Source organism: Neovison vison, chromosome 11, assembly GCF_020171115.1.
Source record: "Neovison vison isolate M4711 chromosome 11, ASM_NN_V1, whole genome shotgun sequence".
Classification (NCBI taxonomy): Eukaryota; Metazoa; Chordata; class Mammalia; order Carnivora; family Mustelidae; genus Neogale; species Neogale vison.
This window is the reverse complement of record NC_058101.1, coordinates 164481566-164494942: the sequence shown is the minus strand read 5'-3', so window position 1 is coordinate 164494942 and position 13377 is coordinate 164481566. Positions and strand designations below refer to the sequence as shown.

Genomic DNA, 13377 nt, shown 5'->3' with positions numbered 1-13377 from the left:
TTACAAAGGCTCACTGTTTGGGAAGGGCCCACCTCACCTCCCAGAGGGAGCCTGAGGCTCAGAGGGTAATTTGTACCCATTTTGGGGAAAAGGCAGCATAAGAGACTTCTAGTCAGGGTGGCAAATTCTGCCCACAGTTGTTGCTGCCAGGGAGCAGGAGCTAGTGTTTATAAATGGCCCTCCTGTGACAGCAGGACAGCGGAGCTGACTTGTTTCAGCCTGATTTAGGAAATGATGGCAGGAGGTAGGTTGGTTTTTTTGAACTCTGGGGCTTTGGGTGGTAAGGACAATGATGTGGCTTGTTCTTCCTGGTGGCTGCTAGAGAGGACTCTATTCAGTTTTTTAATGGAAAACTATGTGACCAGCAGCTTCAGGGGCAGGGGAAGCGCCCCAGGCTGGCTTTTGAAGCAAGGAGAAAGAAGCCTTGCTCTTTAGAACAAGCTGAGTGCTGTGCTCTCCCACCCAGACACGAGACAGCCTCCTGGTCTCCCAGGCTCAGGGATTGGCAACCTTCAATCCATTCTCCAGACTGTATGCTAAAACCACCAGTTGGATCACATTGTTAGTGAAAATTAGGTCTCGTCACCTTAACGAGGCCTACTGGACCACTACCTTGGCCCCACTGGACCTGGAAGTTCTTACATGCGCCATCTTTGCAGCTACATTCTAGAACATTCCACCCGACCCACACCCCCTTGACCTTTACCTGGCCCACTTTTACAGCCCTTCATGTCTCTGCTAAAATAATGTTCTCTTTTTAGAGGTCTCCTCTGACGCTAGATTTGATTGCCCCATTGTGTTCTCTCCATGGCTTCCTGTACTTCCCCATGTCATGATCTATGGTGTGTGGTGTGCGTGGACTTAGTCACCAGGCATCCATGCCAAGGCCACTCCGTGGTTTACTCCTGTTCTCCCCATGTGTTTGTACACGGTGCCTCCTTTCACCATCAAGCACACTGCTTTGGATAATTATGGTCCAACCCTATTAAAAGAAAATAAAAAACTTGCCAGGCATCCTTGCAGTAAAAGTCCCACTGTGACTTGGATTTGCCAATAAGCAGGACGCAGTCTGGTCTTAAGTGGTTGGATATCCTCTTCCTCAAGATGGACCCCAGAACATCCATTATGCTGGTGTAGATCATGGGAGGGGCGACATGGTTCTTGAGTGGGCAGCTTCTTGATGCCATACTACCTCATGCAGCAGGGGCCGCTGCTCCTGGGCGGTCTGTGTCTGCACTCTGATTTTTGGGAGTAGCTCCTCAGTCTGCAGCGTGCTGTGGGTTTCTTCAGCTCTTCCCATGATTCTCCAAGCCATTAAATTGCCTAACTGAACCCTGAACAACATGATGACCCTTGTCACCGTTGTTCTTAGAAGTTGTTGAGTTGTTTGCTCTCCCCACTCAGTGAGGACAGCTGCTAGGCATTCCCAGTACCTAGCATTATTTCCGGGGTGAAGCCAGTATGCAATGAATATTTGTTGAATAAATGAACTCTTGGGCTCAGTTTTTCAAAGTCTGGTAGGTGTAGCTAGCTTTTAGCTAATAAAAATGAAATTGAAGGAACAGGGATGGATTAGGCTAAAGAAGAAGAAAGTAGTAAGTGGTATTGGCCACTGACCTCAGATAATGTCTGAAGGCCCCAGGTCAGGAGGACAAAATGTCTCTGGAGGGGGCCTCTGAGCTCCCTGTTCCTCATCAAGCTGTAGGGGCAATGCAGGCAAACATCATTTAGAGGAAACATCATTAGACATTGGACTTCACATCTTCCAGCAGAAATTTGCTGCTTTTGCTTCCTTGTATGCTCAGTACTGGTCCAGGCACTGTGTTCTGGGGAGAGGTAAAGGGAGGGCCCTCCTGGCCTTTAAGGAGCAAAAATCTGTTGGGAAGGATCCCTGGAAGACCAGATAATGAGGAGTGCAAAGTAGTTGAAGAGTATCTAAATAGTGGTCCAAGAAGGCTTCCTGGGAAAAGGATCATTGAGCTGCTTCCTTTCTTTACTTTTTTTTTTTTTTTTTTTTAAACGATTTTATTTATTTATTTTAGAGCAGTGGCCAGAGAGACAAGCAGACTCTGCACTGAACGGGGAGCCCAACATGGGGCTTGATCCCAGGACCCTGAGGTCATGACCTGAGCTGAAGTCAGATGCTTAAACAGCTTGAGCTACCCAGGCGCCACCATTCAACTGCCTTCTGAGAACACGCAGGAGTCAGTTCTAGGGGAAGGGATTGGCCTGAGAGCTTCAGGGAGGGAACAGAAGGAACATAGCACTGGGCTATGACCCTTAAGGTCTCATTTATCAGGGTGCCCTTGTGAGGTTGGACATTTTGTTGCTTCATTGTACTAGGGGCACATGGTAAGTTAGTGATAGGCCCCAAATTTGAACTTAGGTCTGCCCAACTTGTCATGTTGTCTGTTGATTTAGCCAGTAGATCATACACTTTTCTTATTTATTGGACCTTGAATAACAAGTCCGGGAGTTTTACTTCAAGCAGGTGACGCAAGTGGTGGATGGGAGCACCATGTTTCCTAAGCCACATGTCAGGCCCCATGGTCTGACAAAACAGGAGTGGACATAAGGGACAACAGGTCAGAATTTTGCAACCGAGTGTCTGGGAAGTGGTGATGGACGAATGATGAGAACAGCAGTGACTCTTGCCCTGGCCTCTGGTGGGGAAGCCCCGACTGGCTGCTGCTCACCAGGCCGTCTGACTCACTCAGTTAGTTTTGGAAGACTCCTCTGCTTTGTCAGATCCAGCCTCCGCCTGAATGCTGGAGCCTGGCAAATGTACTCCCTTTCTCCCCTGGTCCAGACCCTGGGCCTGGCTGTCATTTCCCTCACTCAGGGCTCAGCAGGTGGCTAAGTCAAGCCACCAGCCTCCCCCCTTACCAACCCCAGCTGTCTGTGCCAGGCCCTGACACTAGGCTCTGCCTTTCTCAATCTCCCTCCCATAGGCACTGACACACACAGTGGGGGCTCAGTAAATATTACTCAATGAGCAGCGGGCTGCTGGTTCTAATTTTGTTCCCTGCTTCTGAGTCCCCACTGATTTTTTTTTTTTTTTTTTAATGATCTCTCCATCCTGCCCCTCCCAGCAACGGGGATTTTCTGGGGAAAGTAAATGGGCCACCACCTCTAGGTAACACCACCCTTCTCCCTCCTGCCAGGACCGCCCCCCTAGACCTCCTGCAGTGTTTGCAGAAATCTCCCACCCTGGGTGGCCTTTGGTTGAACCAAAGCTTGAGGCTAACGTTCTGGGAGTGGGAACTGGGAGAAGAGAAGATGTCCTTTTAGGGTGTGTAAGAGAGCAAAAGCCCAGAGCGGGGCAGAAGAATGGGCCCGTTGAGACCTGGGCCTCTTGGGTGAGGAGGAGGGCTGGCTTGCAAGCGTGAGTGTTTGCACTGTTACTTCCGAGGGGGTTTCAGCTTGCCCCAGAGGAGAGTGGTTTCTTGGACTTGGTTCATTTGGTGGGTGGAGAGGGCTGCAGACTTGGTAGTTGTTCTCAAAATTCTTTGGAACTCCAGAAAGCCAGTGGGCGGTATTTACCTGAGGACCAGGCTGTGAGGCTACTGGTTTTCTCACTGGATCTGTTGGTACTTACACACATGACTGTATCATTATTAGTTTGAGCACGAATACTGGAAGTATACTAATTTATAGAACACTGGGCAGTTTTTGTAGTCAGACGTCCTAATCATTGCTTTTACGGGTTGTAGGTTTTATGCCATACTTAGAAAGTTCTCCTTAACTCCTTGACTATAAAAATAACCATCCATGTTGTTGTGTATTGCCCTACCCCCCCTCCCATTGGGACACATCAATGAGTTGAAATTAAAAAAAAAAAAAAAAGAAAGAAACAAATACTCAAAATCCCATCACTGAAATAGTCCTTACTACTTTAGGTGAATAATACTCTGTAATCTTCCAGCTTATTCACAGATAAATGCATATGGAGAAAAAGAATAATCTTACACAGAAGTATTTAAAATTTCCCTGAATATAACCGAAGAAAAAAACCAGTAAAATTAAAGGAATTATTAAGCTTTAAAGAAATGTATTTTTCACCAAGAGATTATTTTGTAAAAGAGGCTTAAAAAAATCTTTGTGAGTCATATCTATAATTACTTAGCCATTTTATATAGTATTTACTGACTCTGCTGAGAGATTGGACATTAGCATTTCCGCCTTTTTGTCTCCTCATCTTTTGCTTGCACTAATTATTAGTAGTAAATAGTCCATTTTATAACCCTTAGATTTCGTCCTATAACTGTAGTCTCCAAGGTTTTTTTTATTATTTCTTTTTCGAAGGGTTTTAATGATTACCATCAGTTACTTTCCCATGGTTACTGCATTCCTGAAACCTTTATTTTTATTTCTCTATTAATTAGCTGCATTTCGTTCTCCTGTTTTTTCACTCTAGGAAGGAGAATGTAGCCTCCGACTTCTTTCATGCTTGAGAATTTCCGCCTGTTGTCCTTTCTAGATTTGTGTGACATCTTGGCCAGGAACAATATCTCCAGTTTTTTTCTCTCTCTCAATAATGTAAACACTGTTGCAATTGCTTCTGATACCGAATGTTACTCTGGGGAAGAGGAGGGCAGCCTGAATTTTCTGCCACTTAAGAGAAGTTTTCATATGTTTCACAATTTTTGTAATAAAATACTTTGGCGGGTGGGGGGGGATTTCCTTTGCAATGCCTGAAAACGTCTTTCAAGTTCAGCATTCAGTCTTCAGGTTCTGTTGCTCCTTTCAATTCAGGGAAATCGTGTTCTTTATTTTTGAACATACCTCGTAGTCCTGTCTTTAGTTCTGTAGGAACACCAGTTATCCTATGTTTGGTATCTTTGTCTCATTACACTCACGTCCCTGAGACCAAGTGTCTCACAGGCTGCGCCCACTGAGCCAGCAAGGTTAGGTATTTGTTTGGTTGTTTTTTTTATTTTTTAAGGATTTTTATTTATTTATTTGACAGAGATCACAAGTAGGCAGAGAGGCAGGCAGAGAGAGAGGAGGAAGCAGGCCCCCCGCAGAGCAGAGAGCTCAATGCAGGGCTCCATGTGGGGCTGGATCCCAGGACTCTGAGACCTCAACCTGAGCCGAGCCACCCAAGCGCCCCTCAAGCGCCCCTCGTTGGTTTTTTTTTTAAAGATTTTATTTTGAGGGACACCACAAGCAGGGGGAGGAGTAAAGGGGGAGGGAGAGGCAGGTTCCCGATGTGGGCTGGTGGGGGATGGGGCCTCAATCCCAGGACCCTGAGATCATGACCTGAGCTGAAAGCAGATGCTTAGCCGACTGAGCCACCCAGGCACCCCTCATTACATGTTTTAATTTGTCTTTTCCACCTACGTTCACTGTGGTTATCTCAAACCCTCCTTTGTCAGTATTTCTGTTTTAAATTACTGGCAGAAATTTGTTCTCTGCTTATTATAATTTATTTATTGGTTCTTTAGTGATGTTTTGTTCTTCTTTTTTTTTTTTTTTGGAAGCCTTCATCCCCTTTGATCTCGTTTTGTAATTATCATCTTTGAGCTTTGGTTTTATTGCATGAATATTCTGCAGTTAGGTGAAGCGGTCGGGAAGATTGCTTCTCTGGAGTTAGGTTTTACTTTGGATTGACATCTTTGTTTTTTTGTATGGTTTGCCTGCTATTCTCATCGTGTTCATGCTAGTGCTGTTGGGCTTGTGGACTCTAAAGTAAGACCTGTTTTCTGTAGCCTGTACCATGTGAGTGCGGGGCTGAGGTGGGGGAAAGGCAGCTGTCCCGGATTCTGGGTTTGGGTTTGGGTGGCAGCCCTGTGGCGTGGCGCAGCCCACAGATCTAGGAGGTGTGCTTCACTTCTGCTGGGGAAGAATGCCCGCTGCAAGTGGATCATTTCCCCAGTTCAGTGTGTGGCCTTGGAGCCCCGATTTCCTTCACAGGAGAGTCGTTCATTGTTCTGGTCCCAGTGTCACCTGTTTTCCCAGCAGCTTTTCCCACCACTCCTTAACTGAAGAAGAAAAAGAATTGGCAGCTGTTGGCCTCTGCAGATTTGGGGGAGGTGGGTGAGAACTCTGGCTGTGAGGGCTGGGCCAGGCCTAGGAGGTGAGCCATGGGTGGTGTCCCCTGTTCCTCTTAACTTGCCTCTGGTTTTGAAGTTACTGTATTACAGTATGCCTCTTTCCTTGTTTGCTTGCTGTTAGTGACTTTTTTTTTTTTTTTTTGGCTAATGTTTTACTCAAATGTGAATGATTAAGGGAAAGGAAATTGTGAATACCATTTCAGTTCTCCATTTAAATTCAGAAAGCCATATTTTCATAACATACTTTTTCTTTCTTAATATTCAGAAAATTGCGGGTTTCTTTTCCTCTTTCGGGAACTAAGGAGACAGACGTAATGAGATCAGGGTATTGCATGGAGTTGCTGTGAGTTGGCCTGCTCACACCAGATCCAGTGGTCCTTCTGCTGCCAAAGCCAGCACTTCCTTTGGCCCAGGGTTCTTGATTTCTCAAAGACCTACCCACCCTCCCTCCCCATGGCTTTGTCTTTGTAAGTTTCAGGGTTTTTGTAATGGAGGCCAGGAATGTTGCCCCCTTGACTCCCCTGGAGCCATCTACATTTATTTACCTTTGTAGTTAACCCTTAGTGGGGAGTGTTCTCTGGGTCCTATTGGGCCTACCAGGTCTGGCCCTAGTGTTAGAATGGGACAGGGAGGGGCGCCTGGGTGGATCAGTGGATTAAGCCTCTGCCTTCAGCGCAGGTCATGGTCTCAGGGCCCTGGGATCGAGTCCTACATCCGGCTCTCTGCTCAGCAGGGAGCCTGCTTCCTCCTCTCTCTCTCTGCCTGCCTCTCTGACTACTTGTGATCTCTGTCTATCAAATAAATAAATAAAATCTTTAAAAAAAAAAAAAGAATGGGACAGGGATGGAGACTGGAGCAGGTCCAGTCTGTTGGAAGGTATTCTACAGAAGTGCACTCTTGACCAGAAAAGAATCCCCAGAGGGGTGGGGAATTGACTTGTGGTTAGTTGGGGGCATTGGTGCTCACAGCCCTGGAGCCCTGGCTGTCCTGAGGTCAAGGTGTCTTAGAGAGCCCATGCTCTCTGTTCCCAAGAGGAACATAAGGGAACTACACACCTCTTTTGATATCCTTTGGATTTTAGGTGGGGAAGCAGGCAGTTAAAAGGAAAGCTTAAGGGCACCCGGATGGCTCAGTGGTTTAAAACCTCTGCCTTCAGCTCAGGTCATGATCCCAGGGTTCTGGGATCGAGACCCGCATAGGACTCTGCTCAGCAGAGAGCCTGCTTCCCCCCTCTCTCTGCCTGCCTCTCTGCCTACTTGTGATCTCTGTCAAATAAATAAATAAAATCTTAAAAAAAAAAAGAAAAGAAAGGAAAGCTTAAGGTAATTCGCTGGATCCCACCAGTAGAGGGGCCAGGGGCTCTAGGGAGCCATCCTGTGGATCTCTGTGGCCTCCCCTTCCCACTCCTCCTCTTCCACCCCTCTAGTCCCCATGGTCATTCTTGCTTGCTTTGGTAGGAAAAATCAACCTTTTCTCAATTTTAAGTAAAGTGCTTTGTAAAAACCCAGTTGAGACTGCCCTTGCCTTGATGGCTACCCTTCAACCTGCAGCAAAGGCCTCAGCTTGAATTTTAGCTTTACATAAATTCGTTGTGCTCCCACATAACCCATCCTTTGAAGGGGCACAGAGCAGGCCCAGGGAGGTGTGCTTACAGGCATCTTTCACTCACTTCCTGTGGCTTACCAGTGGCCTTGGAAAGAGTTGTCTCTGGAGCACTTGGTCTTCCCTGTTTCATTCCACAGCTCAGAAGACCTGAGAGTGAGTAGGGAGGGTTACCCGGCCAGCTAGTGGTCAGGCAAGGGAGTGGATGTTTGGAGACCTGGTAGCTCCCAGGCTCGTTGATCGGTTCCCGAGCTCCAGCTTCTGGATTAGTAAGCATCATGAAGAGTTGCTGCTTCGTTACCCTGGGGAGAAGTCCATTTTCGCTCCTCTCTGACGGGGGGGTGGGGGGTGGGGGGGGTGTGGGCCTAGAAAACAGGCAGCATGGTAGATACAACAGTGGGACTATGTCCCCAGCCCAGAAGTGCCGTTTGTAGGATAAGATACTTCTGAACCAAGTGAAGGCATGGCAGGCAGGTGAGATTCTGATTTAGGAGCCCCCCAAGATGGTAAGGAGACCTAAAGTCTCAGGGTCTGAAAGCAAGCATCTCTCACTGACTTTCTCTTGGGTTTTTTACTTCCCCTAGGAGGACTGGGTCTGGCGCCTTGGAGGCAGACCTAAAGGCACTAAAATAATTTACTTCTTTGAACCCAGGCCAAGTGAACAAAGGAGTGGAGAGACTCCAACTTCTCTTGAGTGGGAGAGACTAGTCGTCTGAGCCAAGAGCACATTCGGACCTTTGTCTCTTTCCAGCTTGTTTTCATGTCCTGCCCTATGTGCTTCTCTTACTACTTCTGGAAGGTGTCCTTGAGGGCAGCTGGCTTGGCTCCCTTGGAAGGTCTGGAGGGGCCCACCCAGGCCCCACCCATTTCCACAGATTTCTAATAGATGGGGCTTCGTCCTGTAGCCGAGCCCACACTGGGAGGACCCCTGCTCCTCCGACCCCTGCTCGACTTCTCCATCCAGCTGCATCAAGAGCTGTATGTGTTCTCTTCCTCTCTCCTTTCTTTCATCCAAAGACTCTTTTGTAAACTTTTTTCCCCCCTAAGAATTAACTGATAGCTAAAGAAAAAAGAAATCTCCATCAGAGCAGAAAGCTCCCCTTTTGTGTCTGCCAGAAGGCCAGGGTCCCTTGGATTTGAAGTGTCTTTTAGCAGCTCTAAGATCCCTGGACCGGGACTTCTTCCTGTCCTGCAGTTGTTTTTAGGTGCTCTGGGAAGTGGGTCATGTCATGAGTGGTGGGTCAGGGAGCAGGTTCCGCTCAGCTGCGTCTATTCACGCACTCCAGGAGGCTGGACCAGCCACGCCTGACGAGGGGCTGAGGGGCCACTGGGGCAACAAAGAGCAGATGTTTTGTAAATGCTGACTTGGACCTGAATGCCCATCCAGGTAAAGCCGCTGAAGTTCTGTGGGGTGTCCCACACGTGGAGTGATTCTGTGTTTCTTCTGAATGTTTTTGTTTTTTTTTAAAGATTTTGTTTGTTTATTTGACAGAGAGAGATCACAAGTAGGCAGAGAGGCAGGCAGAGAGAGAGGAGGAAGCAGGCTCCTTGCTGAGCAGAGAGCCCGACGCGGAACTCGATCCCAGGACCCTGAGATCATGACCTGAGCCGAAGGCAGTGGCTTAACCCACTGAGCCACCCAGGCACCCTCTTCTGAATGTTTTGAGGTTGCTGCAGATAAATCTGAGAAATATGGCTGAAGTGGGAACCACTGTTTTTTTTTATTAAGAAGGTACCCTGTAATGCAGCCTGCCCTCTAAGGTGTACCCAGGGCAGTCCCCTGCACAGGTCTTCCATGACTGGATTTGGGGTGCTTCTTGGGGCTGATAGAAATTGGGAGTAACTGGGGCACTTAGCTGGACCAGGTGGTAGCACGTGTGACTCTTGATCTTGGGTTGTACAGTTGAACCCCACGTTGGATGTAGAGATTACTTATTTTTTTTATAAGATTTTTATTTATTTGACAGAGATCACAAGTAGGCAGAGAGGCAGGTGGGGGAAGGGGAAGCAGGCTCCCTGCTGAGCAGAGAGCCTGATGTAGGGCTCCATTCCAGGACCTTGGGATCATGACCCGAGCCAAAGGCAGAGGCTTAACCCACTGAGTGACCCAGCTGCCCTGAGATTACTTTTTTTTTTTTTTTTTTTTTTTTAAATCTTTAAATCAAATTGGGAAGACCTGCCTAGAGACCTATAGGTTTTTACAGCCCTCTGTGTGGAGCCTGTGTCTCCACACAGCAGGGAAGTGGTTCAGAGTGTGTGGACTTTCATTCAGACCTGGCATCGGTTCATGAAAAATTTAATTTCTAGCTTCTCTACTCAGCTTGTTGGCTGTGGATCATGTTTCCTAATCTCCAAAAATTTCCTCCTCTCTTCAATGAGGATAAGCATCCCAACTTCTCCAGGAATCCATGACTGCCAGGTGCTTCGCAGGCTTGGCACTGGGGATTGCCGGTGGCCGTCCTCATCTCTTTGCCACCCCTTTGCTAAATCCGCACAGCCCTCTTCTCCTTTGTTCTGACAGTACAACACATGCCTCAGACAGATGACGGGGTGGTTAGGTAGAGAGGACTGTTCTTTTTGTACAATGGATTTTTGCCATTTGGGCCTAAGATCCCACCTGCCCACTGTATTAACTTCTGGTTCTCAGTATAGATTTGAGAGTTCGTCGTCTCAGAGTAACACTTTACAGACCACTGTTTGTGCTGATGGCTAATCTACCCTTTGTGTGACTCAGAGTGCATTCTGCTGAAGCCTGAGAATTTCTGTCCCCAGATCCTGTGCATTCTGTGTGTGGAGGCTAAAGCCTGAAATGTCCGCTGGTGTGTTTGTGGTGGGGGACTTGTGTGATGTGTGTGCTGTTGGTCTGGAACGAAGTTAGCCACAGGGGTATTCCTCATAGTGCCAGTAGAAGCTCGGTATCTGGGCTGGGAGCAAGTCAAAGTGGAGGAACCCTGCTGATTATAATCACATTATAACATTTGGTTGAGTGCTTTCTATAGGTCAGGCACTGGGAGACTTGACATAGTTCATGTCATTTGAATTTGCACAGTATTCCAGTGGGGTGAATACCCATTTCATAGATGAGAAAACTGAGGTAGAGAGCCCAGGTAACTTCCCCACGGTTACTCCTATCTGGCCATCAGTGGCACAGAAATTCAAGTCTGGTTTTTCTGACCCTAAAGGTCAGGGTGAGCTGCATTACTATTCTTTTTTTTTTTTTTTTTTTTTTTAAAGTAACCTTTCCACCCATCGTGTGGGGGTTGAGCTCACAACCCCAAGATCCAGAGTTGTGGGCTCCACTGACTGAGTCAGCTGGGCGCCCCTGCATCACTACTCTGAGTGACTCTAGAAGGTTGACTCTGGTTAAATACCTTGCCCAAGATTGTACCACTTGTAAGTGGCAGAACCAGGATGCAAACCAGCCTGCATTTAAGCACTCTGCTTTAACTCCTCTGTCATAAGCAAAGGCCCAGAGGTGGAGTGACCCACTGTGGGGCAAGCCGGAGCCCTGGGAGCCTGGGAGGCGTGGAAACACCTGCAGTGATTGAGTGATTGGGTTTCTAGGTCTAGATTCAATAAGCTCGTCCCTCCTCTCCCTGCCTGGTGTTTGCTTATTTCCCTAATTAAATTATAACTATGCTGAGGGAAATAATTAACAAAAGCCCTGCTTTCTCTGAGACCTATTTTTCCCTATTCCTTCTCACCTCATAACCTTGTTACAGAATCTTTCTGCTTTTTTGCTGAACATTAAACTCCATTTTTACAGCTGCATACTAGTCGATGAAATTGCTGTAATTCGCCTGACCATAACTTTCTGCCTATAGACTTTTTTATTTTGGGGTTGCTTCTGTTAGTACAGATTGTAGATGTAACAATTGAAAAGATTGAGACACTTATTATCATAACTTTTCAAGAGTCTGATTATTTAATGTCATTACATAAATATGTGATTTTACCTGCATTATTTAAAGATAATGTAATGTCTTCTATAGCATCATCTTACTCTGGTGTCAAACCTCACTATATTTGGTTTTGTATTTTTTAAGAATCTGTTTTGCTGTTTTAATAAGCAGCAGTATGGCACCATCCATCTTTTAAGTTTATATTTTACTGAAGTGTAGTTAGCAAACTACACTTTTTTTACTGAAGTGTAGTTAGCAAACAATATAGTAGTTTCAGGTGTTTAACATAGTGATTCGACCTTATGTATATACGTTACACCCTTGCCACCGTAAGTGTACTCGCCACCTGTTGCCACATCAGCTTATTAACAGTGGTGTTCACCGTGTTTGCCGTGCTGCACTTTTCATCCCCGTGTCTTCCTTTTATAGCTGGAGGTCTCTACCTCTCAATCCCTTTGACCCATTTCGCCCGTCCACCTGACCCCCCTTAAGTGTATTCATTTTTGTTCTCTAACTAAGGTATATAGAAATAGGGGTGCCTGGGTGGCTCAGTGGGTTAAAGCCTCTGCCTTAAGCTCAGGTTGTGATCCCAGGGTCCTGGGATTGAGCCCCGCATTGGGCTCTCTGCTCAGCGGGGAGCCTGCTTCCTCCTCTCTCTCTGCCTACTTGTGATCTCTGTCTGTCAAATAAATAAATATTTTTTAAAATCTTTGAAAAAAAAAAAGGTATATAGAAATAAACCTTTGTCATGTTTGATGGTGGACTTTTTCCCACTCTATTTTTTCCCCCTCTTTTAGTTGTAGTTGTAGTTTTTTTTTTTTTTTAAAGATTTTATTTATTTATTTGACACAGAGAGATCACAAGTAGGCAGAGAGGCAGGGAGAAGGAGGGGAAACAGGCTCCCTGCTGAGCAGAGAGCCCAATGTAGGGCTCTGATGCGGGGCTCCATCTCCGGATCCCGAGATCATGACGTGAGCCAACTGTAGAGGCTTAGCCCACTGAGTCACCCAGGAGCCCCTAATTGTAGTTTGTTTGTTTGTTTGTTTGTTTTGCCTTTTTTTGTGTGTGTGTTTTGTTTGTTTTTTAAAGATTTTATTTATTTCAAAAAGAGAGAGAGCATTTTAGCAAGCACAAGCATGAGCGGTGGGAGGGTCAGAGGGAGAAGCAGACGCCCGGCTGAGCAGGGAGCTGGATGCTGGACTTCACCAGGATCCCGGGATCCTGACCTGAGCCAAAGGCAGACACTTAACCCACTGAGCCACCCAGGTGCCCCTGTTGTTTTTTGTTTGTTTGTTGTTAAGGCAACTTTTTTTATTTTGGAGCATTTCCAACATATTAAAGTGTAATAGTATAGGGGCACTTGGCTGGTTCAGTCAGTGTTGGGTGTAGAGCTTACTTAAAAAAAAAAAATAGAATAGTATAATAAATTCCCATTCACTCATCAAGCCGTTTCATGAGTTACTAACTCATGCCTGGTCTTGCCTCCTCTATGCTCCCCATGGAAATACCCCCTTCTTTCTTATTTTGAAGTGAATTCCAGATGAGATATTGTTTAATGTGTGATTATTTCGGTGTCTCTAAAAGACAGAGACTTTTTAACCACATCACAGTTGTTTTACTTTGTAATTTTTAAATTTAGTCAAATCTGTTGAATTTGTCCTTTCATTATTTTTTTATTCAATGCTTGAAGAGAAAGGTTTTTCTCAAACACTTGGCAGAAGCATTAGAGAAGGGAGAAGAGTCAGAGGGAAGAAGAGGCTGTCCAGAGCAAGTCTGCTGGGTCCTGTGTACCTGGCAGGGAAGTGGGAGGAGAGAGT

At 46.3% G+C, this 13377-nt stretch overlaps 1 protein-coding gene across 1 annotated transcript in view; it reads left to right on the top strand.

The window, feature by feature from the left end:
- Positions 1–13377, top strand: part of SLC39A14 (solute carrier family 39 member 14) — a 49517-nt gene that overhangs the window by 19902 nt on the left and 16238 nt on the right. The window lies entirely within an intron of this gene.